Raw genomic sequence first — 24491 nt, 5'->3', positions numbered from 1 at the left:
GCTTACCACGGTGTGCAGTCGGAGCTCAGGAAGACGCTGATTCTGGTGGACAAGACTGGGGAAAGCCAGTGTGTGCACCTGTCCATCCTGGCCCTGGTCAGAGACAACGAAGGCCAGTACCCATGCTCTCCCTTCGCTATGGGTGCCACCCTGGGCGGCATGAGGACCATCAGTTTCTGTGTGTACAGGGTGTGGAGGCAGCAGGTGATCAGAGCACCTGGATCCTGAGCCTGCCTGTGTTCCAGGGGCCCTGCCAGGGGCACCTGCAGTAGTAAGGGCATCCAGCCCTCAGCTGGCACAGATGTGGGGCACCCCGAGTCCCACCTCTGATCTAGACAGCCACGTTTCCCGTCACAAAGACTGCTGCACTGACATGGAAATTTTCCTTTGTCTCGCCGTTGGTGGCGGCGTTTTGTGATTTATTTGCTGCTTGGCAGAATTTGGCAGCCCTGCCGGACAAAGGTGCCTGCTGCCGTGCTCAGGGGAGGGACCAATGCATAACTGCGTTAATTACAGTCTTGCTCAGTGCGCAGTCCTCTGCCTGTGGGCCATGTGCTTTGAGACCGCTGCCTGTACCTCTGCACACTCCCCTTCCTTTGCAACTTTGAAGGGGCGGATGCCCTCTGACGGCCAGCAGAGGCCATGGCCATGTCACTTCTCACCTGCAGCACGCTGAGGGAGGCCAGGAGCGGTTGGGTGCCTGTGGCTGAGGGTGGGTGGGCTTGGGGCTGTCCTCAGGCAGGCCGCGGCAGGATTTGGGGTTGATGGAAGTGTTATACAACCTGAGTGTGACAATGCTATGGTAAATCTGTGAACTACTCAAAATCATAGAATTGTAGATTATGATGGCGAGTTTTGTCATATGTGAGCTATCTTTCAGTGAATTTTCATTGCTGCTGGGTGTCTGGGCCAGCAAGTCAGCCAGCAGACTCTGCCTCTGCTCTCGCCATGCTCTGCCTCAGTTTCTCCATCTGTGAAGCAAGGGAGGGATCTCCAGAGAACCAGGCATGCTGCAGTTTTGGGCCCGCAGCCAACCATTCTCCGGAGCAGGGCCTGTGCAGTGCCCATGGGAGTCGGGGAGGGGGTCTCCTGGGTGCCCCTCCCAAGCTGTGGCTGGCTTGGGGTTTGAGGGTGCCCTGTGCCAGGTGGTGCCTGGATCAGCCTATGAATGGCATTCTGTCTGCTCAGGAGCATCTTCTCCACTGTCTAAAACCCCAGAACCGGTGTCCACCACACTGATGAGCTCATGCCGATCTAGCTGCGATTTCCCTGAATGCATCTGTCGTAATAAACCACCAGGGTTCAAATAATGTCTCAGGAATGTGGCTGTGTGTTGGGACTTGTGAGGTCAGTGTGACTGCTGAGTGTTGGGTGTAGTCAGCGTGGCTGAGCGGATGGGGGCCCTGGGCACACAAACCTGTCTACCGAGCTCCATCACGGGCTGCACAGACCCAGAGAGCAAGACCCTGGGGTCCCAGAGGGTGAAGCCAGGAAATGTAAAACAGCAGTCGGCAGGTAAGAATGCAGGCCACCCAGGCCACGGCTCCTTCAGAGAGGCCACCAGGGACACAGTTCCTGTGGAGATGCCACCCCAGCCCAGGGACCCAGAGGGCTGGGAATCTTGATTTCGTGGGGCACAGAGACCATGGGGACAGGGGTGAAATCTGAGAGGTTGCACTTTGATCCAATGGGCTAATTTAAATGCTGACATCATATGGAGGCCTCTGGAGCAAGGCCCAAGCAGAGACAGAGAAATAAAGGCGCCACATTTCCACGGCCCGTGAGCGTGGTGGGACTACATTTGCATCCCCCCCAACACACACGTGTAATATGAATATTCAGTGACAAAGATGTTGGGTAAAATTAATAGATTCAGATTCATTTGAAATCCCCCTCCCTCCACCGCCATATCTGCCGTGGTTTTCTCTTGGCAATACCCTTCAGTTTGTCTTTGCCAATGGCCTAGGTGAAACCAAACTGACATGTTAGTGGGCATGCACTTGGTGGGGGCCTGGGAGGTGGCCAGTACCAGCCCCCAAGCTGAGACCTGGGCTCGCACCCTGTCTCAGGCTGGGCCTCGGTCAGCTCCAAACGCTGACCCCTGGGGGGTGGGCCCCGTCTTCTTCCCTGGCATGTGGCAGGGCTTGTAAGCCCCAATTCCCTATTTTGTCTCAGGATTGCCAAGAAAATGCCACCTGCAGCATCTGCCCGCCATTCCTTTCGATGGAACTGGCTGCCCCAGGAGATGAGGCAGTGGGAAGGGATGGGAAGTTGAAAGCAAGTGTTTACGGGAGTGAGGGAGGAGGGGAGGGGCAGGCAGGGCCCTTCTCCCCGGGGTCCTGCAGCGGTGAGGGCCTCTGAGAACCCCCACTGGAGTCACGATAGACTGGCAAAGCCGGCTACCATCCACGTTGATGCTGCTGTTCAAGTGTGGCCCAGAGTTAGGCCCTCCAGGTGCCTAATTGAACAAAGTGTTTGTGAGCTTAGCAAGTGCCTGGTGTGTCCCACAGGGATGAGCCTGACACAGCCCTGCCCTCACACGGCCCCGGACCTGTGTGAGAAGGACACCCTGAGTCTCACAGTGGGTCATGGTGGGCAAAGAGGGACCAGGCCATGCCAACCTCTGCTGCTCCTGTGGGTGGGGGTGAAGGTCCCCACCCCCATGGTTGTGGCGCCCCTGCCTTTCCATCTGAGGGACAGCAAGCAGGCCAGACAGAGTTACCAGGAAAACCTGCCCCTTCCCCCAGACCAAGGGCTCCTGGAATAGAGCAGCGCTTGCTACCACTGGATACCCCCTCACTCCTTCATCTGCAACCCAGTCCGCACCTGCCTGCCCACGATGATGCTGCCACAAGACCCCTGGGAGACGCTGACCCAGTGTCGTGAGTGTGGTCTGCCCACGAGTGCTCAGTCCAGCATGGGGCAGCCGCCCGGGGCTCTTGGGCAAGAGAGCGTGGGAAGACACTGAGCTGGCTACAGAAGGCGTTCAATAAACGTTAGGTGAGCCCAGTCCTGTGAAATGGCCTGACAAGGTGTTCTAGGTCACATCGCCCCTAGAGGTGACCAGTCGTCAGTCTGGGCAGAGACAGAGAGATGGGGACAGAGACAGAGAAGGGAGAAGCAGCAGGGAGGGAAGGGGGCGAGCCGGGGACAGGGGATAGTGGGCATGCTGCCTGGCTGTCTCGAGGAGGAGGGAAGAATCCTTTCTTGGCCAAGCTGGGAGTGGTGGTAATATGTTCATGGAGCCCATGAAGTCGCTTGGCCCCAAGGTCCCACTCTTAGGAGGCATGGAGGGGCCGCAGGAGGAGGCCAGGAGGAGAATTTACCCTGGGGTAGAGGACGCTTGGACCACAGAGGCCCTGGGTGGGATGTTGGCTCCTAGGCCTCGAGGACAAACCCCTGAGCCACTTCACATACCTGAGCTCTGGTTTCCTCCTGTGGAAGATGGCGTGGGGGTGGCCTCCTCACATGCTGGGGATGACGGGCTCCTGGGGGGTGCTGGGGCCTCCTGCCCTGCAGGCCAGCTGGTTTACTCCAAGCCCAGGCTTTGTCCCTGATGGGGGTGCATGACCAAATGTTCTGCTCATAAACACTCACCTTCAAAAGCCGGCTAATTCCATCTCCCCCGCCGTCCCCACAGCCACACGGGTGAACTGCAGGGGGAGGCGGGGCCTCCTCGTGTCCACTAGGCGGCCAATGGACATTGCCACCCCTGGACGCTCCCCAGTCCTGAGCGACATGGGATCTCTTCCAGCCCGTGGAGGCCTGCACACAGGAGAAAGAAGGTATTCATTACAAAGGCCTCTCTGGACGGGGGCGAGGGCCCCATGTCCCTCCATGGACATGTGTAGGGGCTGCAGGTGCTCTGTCCCCTACTGGGTCCCTGAGGTCTGCGCTGGGCCCCAGGGAAGCAGGTCAGGTTTGTTCAGAGTTCCCACCTGCCCTCTGCCCTCCATGCCTGGTCCGAGGAGCTCCTGCCATGGAGGGGGACCAAATGTCAGTGTCCTGAAGTGGACACCACGGGAGAAGGCCAGGGGGCCTCGGCCAGGCTCTCCTTCCACATGCACCTGTCATTCGGCCCAAGAGAAACTCAAGCTCATCGAAGGGCGTGCAGAGCTGTCTGGGGCTGGCAGGTGCTTGCTCCACAGCAATGCCCTCTGTCCGTCCTCCGTGCGGCCCTCTGTCCATCCACCACACCCATCCTACCTCTGCCATCTGATAGACCCTCGGCAGTGGAGTCTGCACTCAAAGCTTCACCTCGGGTCTCTCCTAGGGGCTTCTTTTTCTGATAAAAATAGAGTGATTTCACCCAGACTCTCCTCCTACTTCTGGAAATAATTCAGGTTTTAAAACTTTTCTTATATATTCTGCTTCTTTTCTCCTTATGTCCAGGCCTCCTTTCCTGCATGGATCATGCAATGTCTTCCTTATTTACTCAGTCCTAGGAACCAAGTCCAAATGGGTCTCCTGGTATGTGAGACTCTCACATGAAAGTCATGTTTAAGATCAGACTTGGAAGGGACCCCAAGTCCCCCCAAGGCCTGGTTTTATCCTGGAGGAGGTAGAGCCCAGAAAAGAAAGGAAAAGTGGCCAGGGTCACAAACATGGTGAAGGTCTGAGCCCTGACGGACGTCGGGGGTCCAGGCTGGGCCCCCCTCCCGCATGCCCGGTGGAGGAGGGGTGAGATGTCAGCAGCAAGGTGACCAAGCTGCGTCTGCAGGAACGTCAGCAGGGAAGGCCCTCCTTCTCCCCTGGGGAGCTGCCAAGTGACATAGCCCTGACCAGTGAGGCACAGGGGACTCTTGCCAGGCACATCTAAGAAAGTCTTTCCTTTCCCCATGAAAACAGTCCAATATTTGGCACCGGATTTTGCAGGTGGACGCAAACACTTGGGCCACCACATGTCCCTGCTCCCTGTGGCCCACCAGGCTGTGGGTGACTGCCAGCAGGGGTCTTGCTCTCCCGTGGGGATGCAGGACGCCCCACCTCCATGCTTGTTCATATGGCTGTGGGTAGAATTCAGATCCTCGGAGGCAACGGGACTCAGAGCCCGTTTTCCTAATTAGCTATGGTTGGAGCCTGCTCGGTCCTGGCCATGGGTGCCCCACAGCCTGGCAGGTGGTGCCATGAAGGGGAGCTAATGGTGAGGGCCTGCCACAGGGGAGGCTCTCAGACTTGGGACCTAGGATTTTGGAAGCAAAATCCAGAAAGTCTGGAGAGGATGAGATTTCTGCTTCTGCCAAGCCTGTCCCTCCTCTGAGGCCACGAGCACTGCCCTGACCATGGCCTGCTGGGACCTGGAGAGCAATGAGGACAGGGAGTCAGAGGGACGAGCACAGGAACACACGTCCCACAGAGGCGAGTCCCTAGAGCGGGAGGGTGAGGTTCTGGGGCAGCAGTGACATGGGGATTGTGCCCCTGTCAACGCCCAGCAGTCAGCCAAGTGTGGGTGGGTTTCACGTGCTCTTGTGGAGACAAGGACACACAGAGTGAACTCTGGCCCAGGAGCCTCCCTTGCGAGGACAGACGTGTCCATGCTGTCTGAGAACGTCACCTTGGAGGTTCCAGCCAACACCGCAGACTGTGTCTCATGTGCGCAGCCAGCTGGGAAAGCACCTAGCACATGGGCCTCACAGCAGATCATGGGATTCCAGTCCCACGCCTGCTTTCAGGATTTTCCAGGCCCCATCAAGAGGTGGAGTCTCCTCTGTTCATGATACATGCAACCTGGTGGCTGCCTCACGGAAGAGCCACGTGGGGAATCCCACATCACTCCCAGGGCCAGGAAGTCTCCCTTGGCTCATGGATCTCTTGAGACCCTTGTCACCCAGCCGCCATGTTGTGAGGAAGCTAAACTAATGGAAAGGCCGAGAGCTGCAGTGTTCTAGCCGGGAGCCCAGCTCAGGTCCCTGTGCATAGGAGCATCACCACTGATGTGGGAGGGAGGGAGCCTTCGGGGACCCCATGCTCCCCTCTTCCAGGGCCCGAGGAGGTGCTGCCCCACACCCATGCCCCCCGTGTCACAGATTCAGCAGCAGAATAAGTGTGGTCAGTGTCCCAGTAACTAGAAAACTGCTGGTTTCCTCTGCAACATCCAGGAGCTGTGATAAGACCCTCCTTCTGTGTTGTCCACAGTGAACACTTGTAAAATGTGTGGCAAGAACCAAGGGAGGCCACCTGCTCTTTGGGACTGGTGACAGGAAATCAGGTAAATGCCAGAGAATAATTGTCCTGTGGCCTCATGGTCTGGCTCTGTGGGCCGGCCTCGTCTCTGGGCTTTGCTCCAGTCGTAACAGTAAGACGTGTGACTCTGAAGAGGACGGGCACATAGACATGCGTCTGGAGACACGCAGCAATCCCACAAAACCCTCTTCCGACCACTCGCTGGCCCAGCATGCGGGCTCACTACACCGCAGGACACTTGTCTTGCTGCTTTCTGCAAGGACATGTGTACGCAGTTCTACCCCCATGGGCATTGGAGCCTTCAGGAGGCACAGGATGAAGTTGTGGGATTCCCAAAAGCAGACCCTGCACACCCACCCCCTGCTCCCTCTTGGAGGCACTGTCCCCGGCAGGTCCACAGGGAGCCATTTTCTGCTACCCTGAACCCGTGCCTAGATAGGCCCGGTAGGCTTTGTCCCCAGGCTCAAGACCTGGGCTTTGCTGGGCCCTCCCACCTTTGCCCGCCTTCTGGCCTTGCGTTCTCAGGGGCCACAGGAGCAGGGGAGAAGGGACTCACGCTCTCCCTTTCACCCCTCCCTGTGCAGGGGTGGCTCGGGAGGGCCGGTCTGAAGAGTTTACAACCCGGGTAGGGAGTCCAAGGAGAGAAAGAGAGAAAAATCGCAAATACAAATTTGGACATAAAAGTGAATATTTATTGAGAAGGAGAAAAAAATTGCAACCAATCATCATACCTTAAAAAGAGCTGGCAAATAGCACAAACATCACAAAATCCAGAAGAATAACATCATTAATCATGAATAACTACCTGTCTGTTATACTTTCTCCTCTATGTATTTTCAGCTTTATGCTTTCTGATGGCTTTTCCTTACCATCATGGCAGCATTTGGCTGCCATGTGGGAGAGTGAGGCCGCGTCCACACCCACTGTGAGGGGAGAGAGGACTCCACACAGAAATGCAGGTACTGGACCACGCAGACGTGCTTGGGAAACATGAGCTTTCTTGTCACCAGCATCGTTGTTGTTAGTGACCGTGGCAGTTTTCTCTGGGCCTACCAATGGCACAATGGTCACATGTGTGGAGCAGCCTGGACGGGTGCCCTATAGAACGCAGGCCTTAGAGTCCTCAGCTCGCTAACGTCACGCAGACGGGACAGAATTGCCATCCATTAAGGGATGGGGCATTAGTTAAAGGAAAGGGTCTGTCATTCCCAAGGAAAAGAGCATTGTCCTTAGAAACTGGAGATTGTCCAGTCAGCATGGCCAAACACATCTGCTGGAATGGTGGCGGAGGGCATGACGGCACCGAGTGAGGGCATGGGGGCGTGGAGCTCAGACCCCGCAGGAGGGACGAAAATGGGGCAGCCACTGTGGACAATGGCTTAGAGAATTCACCATATACTTACCAGATGACTCAACAACCTCAGCTCGGGTATTTGCCCGATATAAATGACAACGATGTCCGCACAGACTGCATTATGCACGCGGAGGTCTGTAACACTTCTGTTGATTACCATAAACCCTGAAAATCCCGAGCATTCTTTCATGTTGGATGGCTCAGCAAGCCGGGAACATCACACCATGGGGCACCGCTGAGCCGTAGGACGGACAGTCTGTTGATACACGACAACCCGACTGGGCCCCAGAGGCATTGTGCTAAGTGAGGAGGCCTGTTTCAAGAGGCCCCCACTGCTGGGGTCCGGCTCTGTGCCATTCTCGAGGGGCCACCGACGTGATAATGGCAGAGCAATTGGGGGTCCCCGGGGGTCAATGGTGGGTGAGGCTGGGGCTAGAAAGTAGCTGCTCCAGGGGCTTTGATGGGTGATGACTATCCTAATTGTCATGGTGGTCACACAAAGCCGTATGTGTGGAAATCGCGAGAATGGTGCACACACGCGAACACGATGTTACTGTATGGCAAAACCTGGATGAGCAGTGACTGGGAGTGGAGCCATTCAGAGCCTCACCAAGTAGGTGATGTGGGGGACAGTGGTCACAAGCTCTGCACGTGATTCCTGCTCAGCCTCCTGCTGCTTCTCCTCTGCCCAGCAGTGGGGCTGTGCCTGGGCCTGGAGGGCGGCCCTCTGGGGTGACCTTGAGCGAGGCTCAAGAGGAGGAATCTGGGAGGCCTGGGGAAGGGGGAGGGAGCCACGTGTGCCTGAGAAGGGCAGACGTCACCCAAGGCTGACCTGGCGTGGTGGGCGCAGCTACGAGGCTGGAGGCCCTGACCGGTGTCCCTTGTGTGTCCAGAGACTGGACCTGGTGGGCAGTCCACCCTGAAGGTGGCAAACATCTGAGGAAACGCCAGCAGCGTGAGGCGGGGGCACTGGGGGAGGCCATGTGGGGGTCACCGGGGGCCTCGGCGGCAGCACCGTGCCAAAACCACCTCTGGGGCAGGGAGTCCCCTGAGCTGCCCCACAGGATGGGGGCCACGCGGGGAAAGGCAGGCCTGTTGGCTGTCTGCGCCTGTGCTGGCAACGCGGGGCCAGGCCAGGGAACGGATGAAGGCAACTGGAGCAGCTCGGCTTCTACCCTGCGGTGTGCGGCGTTTCTAATTTTAGGACCGGTTGTCATGACAACGGGAAGTGGCTTTGTGTTAAAAATAGCAGCTGTTCCAGTTTCGTGGTGCCCTGTGGACAGGAGTGTGTTCTGCTTTGAGGTGGCTGAGGACGCTGTGTCGGCTGGGATGGGACGCCGGGTGTCCCTAGGGACGTGGGGACTTGGCATGACAAGTGGGGTTTTCAGTGGCCCTGCGAATCTGGGGCTCGGCCTGTCTGAGTCTCTGAATGAGCCCGAGGGCAGGACACCCACTACCAGGCCGGGGGTGGGGTCCAGGCCTGCAACCCTTGCTGTGGCATGACTAGTGACCTTGTCTGCAGGATGGATATGGCCTGGGCTTCCTCTCCCCAGGACCCCGGTGATCCCTCTCCCTGGAGCTCGGGTGATCCCCTGTCCCATGGTCATGCTGAGCCTCTGCATGAGGACAGCATCATGTACCCAGTGTGATGATGATGCCGGAGGCCTATGAGTGCACCAAGGCCCTTCCTGGGCTTCTTGCTTCCCTGGGAAGGAAGGTCTCCCCAGGGGACACCCCGACCCTCTGAGAGGTGGGGAAGGTGCTGAGCAGACTGGGCCCAGGACCAGCCTAGTGGTTCCTCTGGGATTTTCCCGCCTGCAGGAAGCACACCAGCTCTGCTCTTGTGGGCACGATCCCAGGGATGGGACATCGCAGGCTGGCCCAGCCTTGCAGGTGTCCAGGAGAGGGAACCCAAGCCTGCCAAGCCATAGACCCACGCCAGGCACCTCGGCAGCAAGTAAGCAGGTGGGTGTGGATCCTGGGCTCTGAATTTGCCTCTAAATTGTCAGCAGTATCTGGGAAAATGACCCTGGGGCCCAGCAGGGGCTATATAAAGGGACCTGAGCATTTTCCTTGAGGACATCCCCGAGGGGCGCCAATGGCTGCGCATCGTGTTTGTGGCTTCTCCCCCAGCATCCACTGCCCAGTGCTGACCCTGTGGAGAACCCCTTCCGGGCCTTTGCAGAGGCTCTAGAATCTTCCCTCTTGTTCACAAACAAATTCAATTTCATTCTTTTCTCCACTTGCTCCTTTGCTAGAAACAGCTATAATTCAACTTTATTTTTTTAAATTGAAGTATGATTAACATACAGTATAGTATTAGTTTCAGGTGTCCAATATAGTGATTCGACAACTCCAAACGTTTCTCAGTGCTCGTCATGGTAAATGTGCTCCGTCATCTTTTTCTCTCCCACCCATCCCCCACAGATATCATCACACAATTATGAGGGGCTGGCAGCCACCTGTGTGTTCTCCATATTTAAGAGTCTGGATCTTTTTGTCTCTTTTTTCTTTGTTGTTTGTTTCCTAAATTCCACATGTGAGTGACATCAAATGGTACTTGTCTTTCTCTGACCGACTTATTTCACTGAGCATAATACCCTCCAGTTCCATCCACATTGTTGCAAATGACAAGAGTTCATCCTTTCTGATGACTGAGTAATATCCCACTGTATTTCTACACCACATCTTCTTTATTCATTCAACTGTCGATGGACACTTGGGCTCTTTCCATAATTCGGCTGTTGTAAATAATGCTGCCGTAACACAGGGTGAATAAATCTTTTTGAATTAATGTTTTTGTATCCTTTGGGCAAATACCCAATAGTAGAATTACTGAATCACAGGCAAAAGAATGAATCTGGGCCACTTCCTTACACGGTCCACACCAAAGAGGATTAAAGACCTAAATGTGTAGAGATCAAAATCCTAGAAGAGAGGATGGGCAATGATTTCTCTGACATTGCCCACAGAGAAACAGTTTTCTAGGTGTGTCTCCTGAAGCAAGGGAAACAAAAGCAAAAACGAACAACTGGAATTTCATCAAAATAAAAAGCTTCTGCACAACGAAAGAAACAATCGATAAAACAAAAAGACAACCTACTGAACAGGAGGAGATATTTGCAAATGACTTGTCCAATAAAGGGTTAGTATATAAAATAAATGAAAAACTGATACAACTCAACTCCAAAAAAAAAATCAGATAATCCAATTTAAAAATGGGCGGAAGACACGAACAAACATTTCTCCAAAGAAGTCCAGATGGCCAACAGACACGTGAAAAGACACTCAAGATCACTTACCATCAGGGAAATGCAAATGGAAACCACAATGAGATACCACCTCACACTTGTCAGAATGGCTAGAATCAAAAAGACACGAAACAACAAGAAAAAGGCACCCTGGGCATGCAAACTGGTGCAGCCACTGTGGAGAACGGTATGGAGGGTCGTCAAAGAAATAAAAATAGAATTACCAAAAATCCGCTTTAAAAAGATGGAAAGTTCGATAGAAAAATGGGCAAAGCCTGTTGACAGGAAGTCACTGGCATATATATATACATATATACATATATATGTATATATATATATATACATATATATATATATATATATATATGCCAGTGACTTCCTGTCAACAGTGTATGTGTATATATATATATATATATATATATATATATATATATATATACATAGGACACTGGGCAGGCCACCATGTGTATTCACTCAAGCTCACTGGTGGTCAGGGGCACACTGTGAGTTTGGCTTCAACTGGAAAATTTAGCCCTTTTAAGGACGTGGCATAAATGGGCAAGTTCCCACCCCACTGGCCGGGGTTCCTGAAAACCACAGCCACTGATTAATGTCACAGCACATGTACAATTGACAACCCATGCTTGAATCGACCAGGGTAGAGGCGACCTAAAAAATCCACACGACCTCTGGTTGGTGACATGACCTGAGTGAGTCTCAGCTGCATGGGTCCCCATCTCCCATACCATGGAGGGACTCAGTGACCCTGCTCTTGGTCCACACAGTCCTGTAAATAGGACACGTGGCTGCCCCTTGCAGGAAGGTGATGAGGCTCGAAGTGTGATGACAGGTGTGGGAGGAGCTATGGTCCAGAGACCAGTGCCTCACTTCCTGCTTGGTGTTTGTGATCCCAAGTCTAAAATTGTCCTTTGGAGGGAAGGACCTGCTCCTCATGGGCTCGAGGAACAGACATCCCCAGAATGCTTTGCTACTTCTCTAATAGCAAACTCCTGTATTAGTTTCTTATTTCTGTGGTAACAAATGACCACACACTTAGTGGCTGCAACAATACAACACACATTTACTACTTCATAGTTTTGTTGGCCAAAAGTCCCACATGGATCTCACTGGACTAAAATCAAGGTGTCTGGAGGGCTATGTTCTTTGTGGAGATTCCAGGGGCAAATCCACTGTCTTGACTTCACAAACTTCTAGAAGTGGCCCATATCTCTTGGCTTGTGGCCCCCTTTCTCCATCTTGAAGGCTAGCAACACTGCATCTCCTCAGCCCTCCTTTTGCTGTCACATCTCTATCTGACTGCAGCTGGGAATGGTTCTCCATTTACTGATGATGGCTGTTGGCTATGTTCATAGATACTCAGATTCCCAAGTATCTCTTGGAAAGAATCCTTAAGAAGAGAGCATAGTCATAAACACATGAGCATGCCTGACTTCCATCCTTTCATCCACCCACCCTTCCACCCACCCATCCACCTACCCATCCATCCATCTGCCCAACCTTCCACCTACCCATATATCCATCCATCCATCCAACCATCCATCCATCCAACCATCCATCCATCCATCCATCCATCCATCCACTCCTCCATCCATGCTCCTACCCATCCACCTACCCTTCTATCCATCCAACCACCTTTCTACCCACTCTTCCATCATCCATCCATCCTTCCAGCCATCCCCCCATTCTTCCATCCATTCCCCCCATTCCCCACCCTTCCTTCCATCCATCTGCCCATCCACCCACACTTCTACCCACCTATCCACGCACCCTCCCACCCATCCACCCAGGCATCCAACCATCCACCTACTCATCCATCCATCCATCTATCCATCCATTTATCCATCTACTAATCATTCTTCCATCCATCCATATATCCATCTACTCACCCACCCATTACTCATCTACTCATCTAACTATTCATCCATCCATCTATCCATCCACCCATCATCCATACATCCAACATTTACTGAGCCCTCACTATAGGCCATGCCTATGCTGGATTCAGAAGAAACTGGTGAATAAGTCATAACTTCTGACCACCAGGAGCTCACATTCCAGCAGGGAGACAGATGTGCTAGCAAGTAACTCCTACAATAATGTGATGCATGCAATTATCTCAGTGTGGAATCGGGGGGACTCCTTCTGCCTGGATGCTTTGAGCACAACTCAGATGTGGCCTCTGCCCCCAAGAGCTGAGATTGTGGGGGAAACCTAGAAGATAGTGACAAATCATGAGAATGCAGATCAGTGAGAAACTGTGTGGGGATGTCAAAGAACAGCACAGACCAGGTGTCCTGGGACTTAACAAGAGGGAGTAGTCACTTCTGACCTGAAGATCAGGTCCTGACCTGGCCACTGGACGTTTGCTCCTTCAGCTGACCTAGGTGGACTTTTGAGCAACACGCTATTGGTGCTACATCAAAAATACCCTAGACAGACCAGCATTTGGATTTGGAATTCCAGCTTTAGGTTATTCATTTCTCTGAATCTAATTTTTTATCTATAAACCAGTGACAGTTATACTTATTTTGAAAAATGTTGAGGCACATAAAAGAGTATATGTCAAGCATGTGGCCCACTGCTTGGTAACTTCATTGACCAGTTTAATTCAACAGATATCATCACACAATTACGAGGGGCTGGTATGCATTGATGGGGAAGGTCAAGAGGGGCTCCCCAAATCAGATGCGTCCCTGCATGGTGACATTGAGAAGAGGCCGACACAAGACAGCAGTGGGTCCTGACTGTACACCTACTTAAGTGGATGGCTCAGGAAGGTCCCTGAGAGGCTAAACCAGAGGCTGAGAGGGTCCGCAGGTCAACGGCCTGGGCAAGGATCCTGGGTTGGAGGCTGTTGGTCTGCCCCACCCCCACCTCCTACTCGGCCTGGAATAAGCAGCTGCAATCTGTGGGTCCCTGGAGATGTCATAGAAGGGAAAGAGCAATAATGCATATTTTATCAGGTGGGGGATGAGGTCACTATTGATGGACGTCTTCGTTGCTCCCAGCCCCGATGGGCAGGAGGATCTGCAAGAGGGTGCCGGTGGCGCCAGGATAGGGAAGATGTTCCCCCAACCCCACGAGGCCCTGGAGGACCAGGACCACCAGTGAGGGTGGGGTTCTGCCACCCACTGGGGCTAAGGATGGCAGGAGTGGGAGGGGAAGTGCAGAGGTATGGAACCCCCAGCTGAGCAAGAGCACAGTGCACCCACAGAAGGACAAAAGGCTTGATCTTAAATGTTACTAACAGTTGGGGCTGCCTTTTCACACGGCTTTCTGTTTCGGAGCAACAGCCTCTATCTGGGGGCAGGAGGGGATGGAGAGGTGGCTCGGAGGTTCTGGGAGCAGAATGCCTTCCTGCACCCATCTGACTCATGGCCCATGGGCTGGGGTTCCCACAGTGGCATCAGGAGATTGAAGAGAAGGGCATTGGGGGATGCTGGGGCGGGGAGGCCCTGCAGAGCACTGGGCCTGCTCACCGTCCTCCGATGCGATCCTGATGCTCCGCGGGAGCTGGGGGTCACTCAGCAGCCGGCAGGTTCTTGTTATGGTGGAGAAGGATCCCTGTGAGGCTGAGGCACTGGAAACACTGGGAGGGAGTGATTGGTCCTTCCCTACGTGGTCACCATGGAGCAAGGGTGAGCCCACTCAGGAGGGGCGAGCCTGCCCTGCTCCATAGGGTCAACTTGAAACCTCAGTGGGAGTCTTGCCCTGGCTGAGATTACATGTAGGGGAGAAGCTGTGTCCAGGGGGAGAGGCTGCATCCAGGGGAAAGGCTGTGTGCAGGGAAGAGGTTACATCCAGGCGAGAGACTGCATGCAGAGGGAGAGACCACGTGCAGGGGTAGAAGTCGCATCCAGGGGAGAGGCTGCTGGGCCCAGGGTTATGCTGGTACTTCTGCAAGTTGTCAACAGGGACGTGGTGGTCACACAGTGACCAGCCCTCCAGCGCCACCCTCTGAGACCCCTCCTCACAGAAAATGTCCCTGACATCCCACTGTCCCCCTCCTGTCTGGCCTGGGTCCTCTGAGGGGATGTCTGCCACAGGTCTGGGAGGCTTAGAGGGACTATGGGGCCACACATTTGCTGCTGGGGGGTTCCCTCTCTGGCTGGGGACACTCAGTCTTCCTGGGGCCCCAGCGCCCTCCACCCCAGGACCCCAGAGCTGCAGCCCGGAGCACATGTCAGCTGTGCTGGTTGGGAGCATGGCACACCATCATGACCCGCTCCTGACTCCCTGAGCCTCCGGTCCCTCACGGGAACTGACCCTCATCTCTGGGTGTAGCAGGATTACCTGGAGTCATATGTGTAATGCTTTCAACAAGCCTGGCAGGAGAGAGCATCCTGAAAAGGCCAGGGTGCCCTCAAGGACAGAGAAGGAGGCCCATGTTCTTGGGCCTGGCAGCTGTGAATGGATGTCTTCTGGCTTCACTTACTCGACCATCTGAGCACCCAGCTTCCGTCCTGGCGCTGAGACAGACTGGGCCCTGTGGAGGGATTGAGCAGCAGACCCCCATCTCCTCCCAAGTTCTGGCAAAATCCCCTGGGGGAGGGACTTGAGGAGGTTGACGATGTCTGCAAGGAGCCTTAGAGCCTCATGGAGAGCACCCCAGGGTCTGCGGGGTTGCGGGACCAGACCTGAATGCCAGGCACCTCAGAATCCCCAGGGCAGACACAGCCACATGGGAGCTGACCCCAAGCCTGCCCACACCCATACGCCAGACACGACCACATGGGAGCTGGGGTTGTGCCCCAGCACCTCTCTTGGGGGAAATGACCTTGGGCAGCGCACTCCGTCTCCCTGTGTCAGGTCTTGTCTGTAAAATGCAGAAACCAGAGACCAGGATGGAAGCAGCCGGTGTCCACGGACTGGCTCTGTGTGTGCCGGGGCTGGTCTCTGTGCCGGAGAGCTGAGGCTGGCATGAGGGGAAACATCCTCATTCGAGGGTACCATGCACGCAGCCCAGGGAGGCGATCCAGGAGGGGCCAGGCCAGGACCCGGGGTGTTCCATCCAGGGTAGAGGTGTCCAGGTGAGCCTCCCGGGACTTCTCATTCAGGAATGAGCTACAATCTAGCTCACCGTGCTTCCTGATGCACTAAAAGACTCGGTTGCCATTGCTGTTTATTTCTAAGTTCAAATGCAGCCCAAAACTGGAGAAACCGATGTGTGTGCTTTCTTGGGGGGGAGAAGCCCACCTGCGCCCCAAATCCCTCCTGGGCGGTGGCATCCCTGAATCCCAGCCCCAGGCAGCACCTGCTCTGAGGTTTCTGGGATGCGGGGCTGCACCCAGGACGCCTTACCGCCTCCACCGGGCCATCTCCATCTTCCGTCCTGGGAAGCACAGACTTCCCAGGGCTCTGGCTCCCCAGGACTGAGCTCACTCCCAGTGGAGTGGGGAAGGCTCTCCTGGGATCCCAGCCTCCCTCCAGGGCCTAGAGTCCCATCCAGCCGAGCAGGACAATGGGAGATGATGCCATGGCCCCCAGCCAAGGAGTGCATGTGGTCTGGAGGCCAGAGCACCCCAATGGCCAGGAGGAAGGGCCCTGCAAGGCACATGGACCGCGTCTGCTCAGGGACCCAGGCACGGGAGCCAACCTTTGCCAGACTGGAGACTCAGGCCTGAGGGGCCAGCTTCACACCCCCAACCCCAGTGGTGAGGTGACTGGCTGTCATCCTGAAGCCCACGGAGGAGTCGGGCTCAGGTTCTGCCCTTGAGCTCTCATGAGCCCCCAGGTCAGCCTCTGTGGGCCCTGTGCTGCCGACCACAATCGCGATGACGTGAAATGTCAATGGATTGACAATCAGGACTGAGCTGACCTTGCATGAGCTGTGAGACCTTAAAGGCACAAAGGAGGTCACATGGGGGCTGGTCATTCCCCCATCAGGCCAGAAGTAGGGCCATTTAGACCAGATGTCCAGAAGGCAGGGGGAAGCCAAGCCCGCCAGTTGCCAGCTGCCTCTGTCACGACCCACGGAGTTGAGACTTGTCCACTTTCCAGTCCTGTGCATCTGTGTTCTGTTTCTTGGCACTTGGTGGACTTCTACCGTCCATGGATCATTCACAGAGTGGAAGCTATGATGCTGCTGTAGGGTTTCATCAGTGTTCTCAAAAATTCCCACATCTGTGGCCAGGTTAGGGTGATCACTCCCAATTAACGGAGACGGGGAAAATAAAACATAAAAAATGTAAACAAAACTGTGAAGCCGCCTTAAGTTCTTGGCAGAGGCCACGATCACACTTCATCCGACAGGACCGATGTGCGGAGTGAGCCGAGTGACAGTGATCCCCATTTCTGCGCAGCAGCCTGGCAGGGCTCCTGGAGCTGGCCGCCGGGGCCAAGGGTCTGAGGGAGTCCCAGGGAGGGATTGAGAGAATCAGACACAGCAGGTTGCCCATTCCCCACAAAGGTGGGGACAGGAGGGACTGTGAAGGTCCCATGGGCTCTGTCCTCCATTTTCACCCTTGAGCTTAGAACAGGGCTTGGCACATAGTAGGGGCTCCGCAAACACTGCTGCAGGAACAGCAGTAGCACTGAACCAAGGGTTTAGGCCCAGAGCTGTCTGGCTGGTGCTTGCTGCTCCCTGATCTTTGTAGGCAAGAGTGGGTTGTTGTACACACACGCACACACCCCATGTGGCGTGAACAGGAAGCAAGGCTGTCTCTGTCGGGTTTAGGAGACTTGGGGGTGGCTGAGGGAAAGATTTGGGAATGTTCCTTGAATGGGCCAGGTCCAAGGGGACAGGGAATGCCTTGGGTCGTATGAAGATAGGGAGCTTGACAAACATATGATACCATCTGCGTCCTTTCACAGGAAGTGGTGGTCCCCAGAGATGTGGGATAATCATGATCATGACCTCCACCGTGGGCGTGGACCTGACCTGGGCAGCACAGGGTGCTCTGTGGGCTCAGTGTCCGTGTAAGCAGACTCTTTGGGGCCCTACCCCAGGGGACCCTGGGCGTGGAGCCTCAACAGGGCTTGTTCCAGGTTTTGTCAGTTCTAGCTCTCCAACCTCGAGCTGCCCTAACTTCTATAAACCTGTTTTCTCTTGCATAAAATTTGGGGGAGAATGAAATAAGAAAATGACCTTCCTCTTACTACTTTGTCCTGGGCTCCATGCTGGAATCCCAGAACCAGAGTCAGACCCACAGTCCCATTTAGAAAGAGCAGTGGGGGGTGGTCAAAAACACTTTCCCAGCTTGGGGAGAAGAGCATATCTCCAGCTCCATCCTGCTTCTGATTCTGTAAGGTCCCTATAAGGACTGAATGAAGTAAGGTGAGTAAATCATGGAGTCAGAGACTGGCACATACACTGTGTCATGAACGGCAGCTTCGTATAAATGGGAAGAGTTTGCAGTCCAGCAGCCATGTTTGCAACCAAAAGCCCACATATCCCTCCCCCGAGCAGAACGAGCAAGGACTCAGAGCTGGAGGTATGGTCGAGGCGTTCTGCTGAGTAGCATCTAGCCAATGTGACCATTCCTATGCTGGAGGTGACCTTCTCAGGTGGAACAGGTGCCCCTGTCCACCAGTCCACACCTTGACCTCCAGCAAGGACCTCCACTGACCTTCTCTATTGACCATGCCCATGTGTTGACAGCACTGTGGTCACTGATTTATAGGGTGCCTGGCCTGGGGGCTGTCAGTCCCTCTTAAATGATCTCCTAGCCCATTTCCAGAGCAGTCTTACTCTCTGTGTCAGCTCATTCTGCTTCCCTCCCAGGACCTAGGATCTAGAGGGGTTTGAGGCCCTAAGAAGTTGATCAAACAACAGGATGGAGCCCCGGTGCTGGCCATGTCCACCAGGCACACATGTTCCAATTTCTCCCCAAAAGGGTTCAAGAGGAAAGGCTCGTTGAGTAGATGTAGTGTTATTTTGAAAACCACATCCACTGTTTGTATCTTAAATTTGCTTTGTTTGTTTGTTTACGGAGCCCTGAACATCAGTTGCTATAAAAGGAAAAGTAGCTCAAGGTCAGGAAAGGAGGGTGTCTGTGGTTGAAATTGCATGCTCAGTGTACTTACGATCTCTGTGGCGCTAGTGGACACAGTGAGCCCAGGCGGGGCTCCTAGGCTGAAGAGGGTGAATGAAGAAGGGTCCTCGCATGGCTGGTGCACTGAGGAACACGGCACCCACACCCAGCCCTTTCTGCCTCCTCTATTTGACTGTGAGAACTGCCATGATGGCGGGCCAGTGCCTCTTGAAGCTCTGGGACCAGACAGACCCTCGCTGGCTTACCTACCGGGGCCCTGGCCCTGGGACCCCGGGGTTTTGGGAGCCTGAGTCCAGCTGGTATGAAAGCCAGTCAGACCAGGGGTCAAACACATTCCAGGGTCTTTGTCCAGAGGTTGGCCGCTGTTCCTGGTAAGATGATGACCCAAGAAGCAGGAAGTGACTCTGCCCATCCATCAAAAAGTGTTTTTATTACAGAAATTTTTAGACACAGACAGAACTGGAGAGAAATATAATGAACACCTGACTGCTGCTATGGAGTTTCAACCATTATCAACTTTTGGACAGTCTGCCTCCTTCTGTACTCCACCCATGTTCTCACGTGTCCACACCTGCCATTTTCATACTTGTAGAAAATTACTTGAATTCCTCAGTTTCATTGTTCATGCTTTCTGGATTGTCTATCATTTATTTTATAGTTTTTAAAAATTTGAGGGGAACTCAATTAAAGGCCATGTATTATAATTGGTTGAGAAACCTGTTTTAGTCTATATCTCTTTTTTAGATATTGACTTTTCTTTTTCTTTTCTTTTCTTTTCTCCCCCGCCTTTTTTTTTTTTTTTTTCTGGTGGTGATTGTTGTTATAGAAAATGGGCCAGGGGCACCCAGTTGGGCCAGTTGGGTGTGTGACTCTTGATTTTGGCTCAGGTGGTGATCTTGGGGGTTGTGAGGCTCCACACTCAGTGGGAAATCTGTAGGAGATTCTCACTCTCCCTTTGCCCCTCCCCCTGCTTGCATTCTTTCTCTCTCTCTAAAATAAGTAAATAAATATTTAAAATAAAAAAAAGGAAAATGAGCCATATTTCACTGTGTTTGCCAATTACATTCTCAGGGTGTCATTTAGCCTGTTCCTCTGTCCCCTGTAGTCCCTGAACACTGGTCCTCAGATCTAGAGGCTCCAGCATGTTCTTGTGGGCCACTGATTCCAGACAATGTGGCTCCCATCCTTCTAGAGGCACCTGCTGTCTAGCTCTTTCTGTTTCTGATGGAAGCTGCCACCGACGGTCAGTCACCCTGACTCAGGGCTGTAAGACAACACCACTCCAACTTTCTCTTTCCTTCTTTCTTTATCAGCTGGAGACGTTCCACAAATTGCCCCTTAATAACAATTTGGTTGCACTGCATTTGCAGAGAAAAGGTAGGGTAAATGCTTCATTTTTATTGTTCATTTACCATTTTTCAGAATAATAAGATGGTTCTCCAGCACAACCAAAATTGACCACTTAAGTTTGGGTTATTATTATTATTATTGTTGTTATGAACTCACAGATTAAAATGTATTTGAAGTGTTATAACCCATGACAAATATTTTCATATTAATGCTCAGCCAGTATCTGATACTTCTGAAAAGTGAGGAAATCCTGCCTGGGGTCCGCAGACTGGCCCCTCTGCACTCCCACTGCCTCACAACCATAACTGAGTCAGAGGTCCAAGCTTGATCCCTCAGGCCCACCTCCCGGAGACCTGAAACATGTGGAGGATGGATGAAGCACTTCTGATTGAAACAGACTTCGTTGCCACGTGGGAAGAGGATGAAGGTCAGTTCGACCCACCTGGGCTGGCTTCCTGGGGCCGCAGGTGGACAGGATGCCCCTGCACGTGGAAGGCAGCAGGGACGGGATGTGGTACAGTGTGAGACTGAATGAGTATTAGATGTCCTTGTTGCTGTCCCAGTCAAGAACCCCATCATGCTCAGGTCAGCCCTCCAGGTACTGACTCTGGGGAGCCCTGGGACAGAAGAAAATGACGGCACATGTACTACCAGTTCTCAGAGCAAGGCCAACGTACAGCTGGGGCAGGGGCTAGAGCAGGGGAGCCGGTGTCTGATCGTGCTCCCCTGATTGCCCCACCACAGGAATGAGGGAGTCAGACAAACGCTTGCAGTAACCTTTGGTCCTCTGAGTTGGCATTCGGGCATCTGTTCAGGGGTCCCTTGGGGAACTGAAGGCCAGGGGAGGGGAGGTTCCAGATGCTGGAAGTGCTAGTTGCAAGGATGCCCTAGTGGGCTCACTTGGAAAAGTCTTCTGGGTGTGACATGTGCTGAAATGACGAAATCTTTGGATGTTCTTGTTCCACAATGAGTCCTAAGGTGCGTAGCTCTAAACTCCTGTGAGCCACCCAGCTTGGGCCCTGCAGCCCCAAGGAAGACAGCCTTCCGGGGCCCCCAAGCCATGGCATGCCTGCCTGAATGCTCTCTTAAAATGCATGCCAGTTGTGAGGGTTTACGTTTTTAGAGAGTCAGAGAGGTATATAAATACATACAATCGCATTACGTTTATATCACATATGATCACTGCTTCCCAGAGAATCATGATTATACTCTTCCAATCTGTTTTCTGGGCCTGCAGTTACACTTACATTGTGTGTACACACATACACACATAGAAAACACACAGATTTTCATACAGCTACATTCACACATAAAGTACGTGTGTATATGTGCTTATATATTTATCTTTGTTAATACATATCGATGAATCAGTGGTCGTATAAAATATTTGTTATTGGCACAGTTATAAACAAATGTGTCAGTGGGTCAAAGGCTCTGTAGGTACAGAATTCGATACAGGACAAACAGTAATAGATCAAAGAGCTGGTAAATGACCAGTGAGCTGATAGCCTCATAGAAATGGATACCCACATGGAAGAATGTCATGACATTCTAATACTCTAGATGTAGAAGGTAATGCTCGGTGATTGAAGAACTCATCAGAAGAACAGAGGAGGGGACACCTGGGTGGCTCAGTCCCCCTCGCAACTGGCATGCATTTTAAGAGAGCAGACCACCTTTGAGGTCCCACGCCCAGGGCGGCCAGCCTGTTCAGTCTGCAGTGGCACTGCCTTGGGACCCGGGGTTGGGTGCACAGCTCCCTCCCCAAGGTCACCCACAGAGATTTCTCAGTGGCTCTGCATTCCTCCTTCTAGTCTGGGGAGCCCTCCCCGCTCCTGCTCTCTGCCCCTGAGAGGCACTTTCTGCTCTCCTCCAGCCCTGGGTCTTAGACTTTGGGTTACAAAGTCTTCAAACACATGGACGTTGAGGGAAGCCACCCTGAAGCCATGAACATGTGTGTCCACATGAAGACAAATACTGACAGAGCCCCATTCACCCTAGCCCTGGCTGGCGACCGTGCACAGACCCTCGGACTGCTGAGCAGGGGCACACGGCCCTCCTAGCAGGCAGGCAGCTGCGGACACCCCTGATGGCTCCATCGAATTAATTTACTTTTGAAAAGCAATACTTTCTGAATGACCTTTGTTACTATGGGAGATGTATTAAACCAGACTCTATTAATACCGAGTGGCACCAGAAGACCTTAATTAAGCCAGCACCCAAGGGTTCCCCAGAGGCTCTAGGCTGGGCCTTTAAGTGGGCTTTCCTTCCAGGCCATCACCCTGGGACACGTTCTGGTTGGTGTGAGTGTTGGGGGAGGGGCGCATCCGTACTGCTCCTGCCGTGTGCCCCGTGTGGCCGGACTGGGTGAGACCCCTGCCCTGCGAGTGGCCTCCACTGGAGCTGTGGTCACTTGGGCACCCAGGACAGCTGTCACACCGCTGTCCTCAGAAGCGTCGCTGTGCACCCTGGTGCAACTGAAGGACTGTTCCCTCTGAGCCCATATCCACCACGGGGCAGGGTGGGGCTCTTCTAGAGAATTTACCTGTGGGCACAGTCTCCTGCTGCTCTGAGATCCAGGTACACAGGCTCTCGTCAACCACCCCTCAACCTGTAAGCACCTTGATTCGTCCCGTGGGTCTCTCTCCTCTCTCCACTGCAACCTCTCCAAGCACAGAGGCCTGATTTTACTGGGTTTACTGGTATAGCTCCAGCCCCTCGGCCAGCGGTGAGCCCATGGCTGTGGACACTCAAGGTGGGCAGTGAACAAGCAAAGACACACGATTCAGTTCTTTCCATGGTGGAAGCGCATTCTGGAGCCAGAGGGCACCGCGGGCAGAGTAACGCCTTGACAGTTGTTCCTTCCGATGTTTCTGTGAAGTTTTTCAAGCAAACGGAAGAGTTGAAAGCATTTTATAATGAACATCCAGAAACCCAACAGATGCCGGATTTGCATCACCACGTGCCCACCCGTCCGTCCGTCCGTCTGTCCCTTCTGCAACCCATCTTTTATTTTATGCATTTCAAGGTAAGTGATGGATGTCAGTGCCCATCTCCCAGGGAGTTTTGCATGAGTATCATTAGTCAGAGGCCAACGGCTGGTTTTGGGTTTTCGTGCAAGTTTCGTAGACAGTGAAATGAATAAAGCTTTCTGCTCAGGCAGCCCGGCTGAAGGCTTGTCTGTCCATTCAACTGCTGCTATCATCCCACCAGGGCTGGCCTCACTCCCTCTGCTAGAGTCTCGGCATCCCCTCCCTCCTCCTGGCTTGCTTCTAGCTCCGGAAGATGGGAGGTGTGGTCCCTGACGGGAGGTCTGCCTTCTTTTCTCAGCTCACAGCAGCAGATGCTCCTCTGAGCACCGTCTCTGTGGCATCCCGCAAGCACACCATCGTTGAGTCTGGACAGACTGCAGACTTGTGTGATCCAAACCCCGACAGATGCAGAGCATGGCCCCCGAAAGTCCCCCAGGTCCCTTCTCTCCCATTCCAACCTCACGGATCCACAGAGGCAGCCCTGCTCCAAGTCAGACACTGCTGGTTAGGCTTCCAGGTTCTGGGGCTTCACATACACATAGGGTTGTGCAGAACACATTCTTGCACTCAAGGCAAGCCCCACTGGGGAACGTTTCTGAGATGCACTCGCTGTTTCACATGTAAGGACAACTGTTCCTCTGTTGAGTCGTTCTGCATGGAATGGGTGTCCCACAGCACATGGACCCAACCCCTGTCGGTTGTTGGATCATGGGGCTGGGACCGGTGCTTGGTTCTTATGGTACAGCTCTAGGACTTCTTGTCCAGGCGGGGTGGAATTTCTGGATCATAAGGCAGCTAGGGGAGCATTTAGTCTTATGATAATCCTTTTTGATCATGGACCCTTTCTTGATGATCTCTCCTGTGTTATGTGGAAGTCATTTCCTCTCTTCGTGTTTTTGGCTTCCCTCACCGCTAGACCCACGGTTTCAGCTGGAAATAGTCGTGAGAAATGATCATAAAATCCACTTGCTCTACAAGCATGGCAGGCCCTGGCTGAGCTGTGGGCGCCTAGAACGAGACCCTTTCTTTGGTCTTACTGAGTAGGGGGGCCAAATCCCTACTCACAGCTGCCGGCTGAGGTGAGACCCTAAACATCCTCAAAATTTGGTGGCTAAAGATGGTGACCTCCCCCAAGCAGTTTTTTCTGACTTTCTAGAGAGATAGTGGCTTGTTTCGCCTTCCAAGGACATAAAGTTCTTTTGTCTTAGGAAAATAACCATAATGGGCCTTTTGCTTACGCGAAGAGAAAGCAAATTCCGTCTGCGGCAGAAAAGCTCTAGTCAGCAAGGAGCTAAATTGCTCTGGT

At 53.5% G+C, this 24491-nt stretch overlaps 1 long non-coding RNA gene across 1 annotated transcript; it reads left to right on the top strand.

Annotated features, from left to right (window-relative positions):
- The first annotated feature begins 1452 nt into the window (after positions 1 to 1452).
- LOC122901792 lies at positions 1453 to 3781 on the top strand. The gene is made up of 3 exons (XR_006383675.1): positions 1453 to 1515; positions 2748 to 3000; positions 3641 to 3781. It is a non-coding gene; the product is annotated as an uncharacterized LOC122901792 (long non-coding RNA).
- The last annotated feature ends 20710 nt before the right edge of the window (positions 3782 to 24491 follow it).

This window comes from Neovison vison, chromosome 3 (assembly GCF_020171115.1).
Source record: "Neovison vison isolate M4711 chromosome 3, ASM_NN_V1, whole genome shotgun sequence".
Classification (NCBI taxonomy): domain Eukaryota; kingdom Metazoa; phylum Chordata; class Mammalia; order Carnivora; family Mustelidae; genus Neogale; species Neogale vison.
This window is presented reverse-complemented; position numbering and strand designations above follow the sequence as displayed.